We start from the raw sequence: 5,159 nt of genomic DNA, 5'->3' as shown, positions 1-5,159 counted from the left end.
AATTTTGGATAGAAGCTAAATAGTCATTTATATTATGCTCATAAGAATAAGAGTATTAATGTATGCTTAAGTGTTTTTAACACTCATGTCAAAGGGGGAGATTGTTGATCTCAGAATGATTTTAACTAGTGAGTGTCTAGACACTTAAGTCATTTACTTAGTTCATGTCGAACAAGTAACATATGTTGAGCACAACATATAAGTCAGAGCATGCTAAGCCACTCAAGTGCTAAGTAGATAATTTGTGCCAAGTGATTTAGGAGTCGAGCAAGTAGTGCATGCCGAGTCATTTAGATGCTGAGTGATAGTATTGAAGTCAATTGATGCCAAGCACCAAGGACTTCAAATGTCGAGTAGCATAGTTTTGTCATAGTTGTTTGTATTAGCACAAAATAGTATGTAAATCATTTTTGAGCCGACTCAAAGATTGAATTACAATATTTTGGTGATAAGGATAGATCTTAAGTTGGAATCCCTATTTATTACATGCACCCAATTAGGTAAAAGGAAGGTTTAAGCAGCAATATGGATGAAACATAGCCAGTGATTCATACCTAAGTCTAAGTCACCTAGGTCTTTTTAAGGAAGAAAAACCCTAAACTTTCTATGTGCGAGAAAGGGAATGAATGAATGATCAAGGAGAGTTTTGCATGCACAAACCAGGACATTCATGGTAACTAAGGTATTATGGTCTAAATTGTATTGCAGAATCAGTTAAAGGGGAACAGAGGAAGGAAACAATGAACAACAAAGAGTCATCTGATTAAGAAAGATCAAGTACACAACATAATAGAGGTGATCAATCATCAAGCATCAGAGTGTTAACCGTAGGATCAATGCTGAGACACTCTAACATTTGAATTAGTTAAATCTCTTAATAGAGTAGTCCTAACAGGCTATATTAAAATCCTCTAATAAGGTGCTTTCTTAATTGTGAGTTGAAGTCCTTTAATTAAACACACTTCTAACAGGGTGTTGAAATCCTTTAACAGGATGAGACCTAACAATCCTTGTAAGCCTTTAATAGGGCAAACCTTTCATATGGTAGATCATGTTTCATGATCAAACATTGTAACTTTTATTGGATATACTTTATTACTACAGTAGTGAAGATTTATGGGTATCATTCCACTCCAATTTTACCTTCTCATTGGAGGATTTCTGGGTAATCATATCTTGTGTCATATATGTGTGAACACTTGTTTACATGCTTTAGATGTATATGCTTTACATGGTATTTTAGTTTACTTATTGAATGCAAGAGATGGATGTGTGGTGAATATTTTATGGGTCAAAGTTTAAAGCATTGATTCACACACACCCCCCCCCTCTCAAAGTTTACCTTTCCTATTGTAATTCTAACAAAGAACACTTGTGTCCTCGTTGGATTGTTTATGTTTCACTATCAAATACCTTTCTTAAGTAATATGATGTATGCAAAATTAGTGCATTTTACCACAATTCCTACAACTACAAGAGTAGAGTTAGGGTAGTTGCGTCTAGAAAGAGACAATGTACAAGACAACAACTGGAAGATTCTCTACATCACGCATCAACATAAACCTACCAAACGAGTAAGCTAATGAAAAATTAGACCAAAATAAAATTTATGAATTTAAAAGTTTCCACAAATAACCTATCAACTTAAAATAATATTAAGATCATATAAATAGCATAGACCATAATAATCTATAAACATAAACACTTCTAATTATAAAAACACTCTTATTTTTCCTCTCTACTACTTTAACAAACTCATATAAGATAGACTTCACCTATTTTGGCAATTTCATAACATTTATTAATTAAATTAAAGACTAAGTTAAGTTTCTAGTCTGAGACAGTTTGAACTCTCATGGGGTGATCCTTGTATCCCCGAACCCTTTTTTTATGAATATATAACTTAATATTTTATTAATAAAAATAGACTACTCGTAAAAAAATAAATAAAAATAAATATGTGTTACCTGATTTTTAGTTTGATTAATTAGCCAATAGATTTTCCCTATTAGGTTGCTTGCAATGTGAATTTGACTCACGCTATAAAACTACTACCGGCAAATGGTTTCAAATTACCCATAAATGGTTTGGAGAACAAGGTTTACCAAAAAGTCATTTTAGAAAGAAAGTCCATTGTCAAAAATTGATGTGTGGGCTATCATCAACCTAAGAGAATCAAACCAAAATATATTTTCAAATTATGTTGGATCTCAAGTGAGGATTTTTTAAGTCTAGTTGTGCATCACAATTGAAAAAACTTTAATTTAAATTAGAGATTTGGAGATCATTTTGTATCTCAAACAAAGATTTTTCTTTGCCATTCTTATAGTCTAGCTATGCAACACATTTGAGTCTAAAATATAATCCTATTCTTACAATATTGTTAGCTAATTGGGCTTCACCTCTTAGGTTGCAAGTTGTCTTATACCGGAAAGTTGTTTTTGTTAATTTATTAGTCAATCATAAATAGTTTAAAGCAATCCTTGGACCTTAACACAAGCCACAAATGAAAAGAAGACACACATGGTAAAGCAAAGGATGAGGTTTGATTTTTAAGCGCAGGTTGAGTGCGTTTTGACCAAAAGTATGTACCATCAAAGAGTCCAGATTGGTTTTTTCTATTGATGGCAATGTAAATGGATGATTTCAATTTCTCAACCATCAAATGGTTTCTATAATATGCCACATATTTTATATTAAATATGCCATGCATCCATGGTATTGTTGGGCATCTGGTCATAATTGTTTAGTCTTCAAAGCCCCTGTAATTTTGTTCCATGTCTATATTTTCTCCTCGTGCTTTGGAAACCTTGGCTCAAAATGTCTCTTTTATGATCTAGAAATGTCACTTGAGGTGAAAGTGTTGGTACTCCTGTTTGCATTCATATTACAGAAAATTTTGAGAAAAATTAAAATAAGGCACTAGTCATCTACTCTTCAAATCCAAACAGAGTTTCACCTACTACATTGCCAACATAATGCATTTTAAATCTGCAGCGCATTGATGTTTCTTTCAAGTTACGAAATGTATTGAAGCTTTCTTACTCTACATCTTTGTGCAAATTGCCTATTTGCTAAAATCCTGGAAAATAAGAAAAACCTTATAAGAAGACGAAGGGAAAACCCAATAACAAGACACCTATAGATTAATACCATTCAAGTGATTCTAAGAATTTGTATTTCAGGGCTTATGATTTAAGATGTAAATTGGAGAATGCTTACCTCTTGACCCATTTTGGATCAATGTTTGGCTCAAGTTCCATTGCTAACGATGATGAGCATATCTCAGTCTTGGTGGTCTGGAGTGGTTTCTCAGTTTTGTTAACACTTTGAACTTCTGGCGCACTTTTGAATTGGCCATATACAGTCATTACTTTCTCTTCCACCGAAGGCTCATTAATTCTATTGTGATCAAATGGAGTGGAGGGATTCTCATAGGTTGCTTGTTTGTCTAAACATCTATTATTTAGAGCATATGCATGATGATTATGAGGATCAAAAGATTGGTTTGAATTACTTTTGTTGAAAGGTTCAACATCACTAAATATGGACATAAGTCGCTATTCATCGAATCTATCAAAGTCTTGAGATGCTTTGGAAGGTATACATGTTGCACTTCTACAATCAAACTCATCTTCCTCTGCAATTTCCTCTATTGGATTAGAATTTGTGTGGGCTTCCATAAATGTAAGTGAATTTCTCGTTGATCGCCTATGATGGACACTATTATTTACTGGTGTCTCACAAAGCATGTCCAGTAGATCATCTATCCATGATGGCTAGCATTGTGAGAGATAGCCTACTGAGGGTGTGCACTGATGTTTCAAGCTATGCCCCTAGAAAGATAAATTATACTATCCCATGTACATATTATTGTTACCTTGACCACTAGAACCCATAAATGATTTGATTTTAGGGGACAACTAAGGAAGCTTTGAGGAATTAAATCCCTAATTTTCTTGAGAATTATCACTGAATTGCAGCTATGCCTTTTATAAGAAATATGGGAACAAGCTTTTGTTGATGGATGATAACATGCATTACAAAAGAAGATTCCAATGACACATCCTGCAATGCACAAGGTCTAATAATATCAATGCCAAAAATTCAAAGGATCTTGCAATGTCATTTAAAAAATAATGTTATCAAACATTAATGTTATTTTCTAGGCATAAATATAAAGTTAATTCCTAGGTACATTTCATAAGACACACTGCTGAGATAAGTGTTAAAAACTTTTCTACAATGCTCTTAACATCACATTGTCTGGCACAATTGAATGCATTATACAATGGCCACAAGATCTAATGAGATTAATATGAACAAAAAACTAGTCTTGCAATAACCACGAGGTTTTATGAGATCAATGCAAACAAACTTCAAGGTGCCAATACCTGCACATTTTTTCAGAGCATGATTTTTTCAGCATAGCAAGCAATGATACCAACAATTTAGTTCCATAATTTCACTTTACACCCAATTGCATTTTCTTAAATGCCTCCAAGGACTTGTCAATGAAAGCATTTTGTGCTTATCCAACAATAATTGAATTCCACAAGGTGTTTGTGCACATCTTGCGATCATTGCATCCATGAAAGCGTATCACTGAGACATCTAATCAAACATTTAAGATGATTTGTGTGTGCTTCTACACTTTGGATACATATTTACCAGGCCTCTCACAACTAGATCTAATAGAAAGGGACAAACTTAAATTCTACAGTCCAAAACCTAAATAACAGTCTTGTATAAGTTTATTTGGACTATTAAATATGAGAATTGTGGTGCCTAGAAAACATCTGATATCAGCTAAAGATATCCCACCAGTGACAATAGATGGGAAAAGCATCCTCATGTCAATAGAATGTAGAAGAAACTAGAAATGTGGGTAACAATAGATCTAGACCAGAAAACAATGTAAACACTCATAATTACCCACATTTCAAAAGAGAGTGCAAGATGTATAAGCATGCATAAAGATGCCTGCACTTTGCACTTTTCATGAAATATCATGGTAGATGCTAACAACAATTGTCACTCAGTAGAACTAGCAGATAAAATGAATTATTCAAATGTTTTAAAAGATAATACTAATAACACTTTTCAAGGCAATGAATTAACAATACTTTAGCTTCCTCAACAATTTTAATTATACTTTC

At 33.2% G+C, this 5,159-nt stretch overlaps 1 pseudogene; it reads right to left on the bottom strand.

Annotated features, from left to right (window-relative positions):
• Positions 1 to 2,753: 2,753 nt before the first annotated feature.
• On the bottom strand, positions 2,754 to 4,402 carry LOC149551843 (basic leucine zipper 34-like; annotated as a pseudogene).
• Positions 4,403 to 5,159: the final 757 nt, after the last annotated feature.

This window comes from Cupressus sempervirens, chromosome 6, assembly GCF_028749045.1.
Source record: "Cupressus sempervirens isolate cs-2001-9-10 chromosome 6, ASM2874904v1, whole genome shotgun sequence".
Classification (NCBI taxonomy): Eukaryota; Viridiplantae; Streptophyta; class Pinopsida; order Cupressales; family Cupressaceae; genus Cupressus; species Cupressus sempervirens.
The sequence above is the reverse complement of the archived record's forward strand: the minus strand, read 5'-3'. Positions and strand labels throughout refer to the sequence as shown.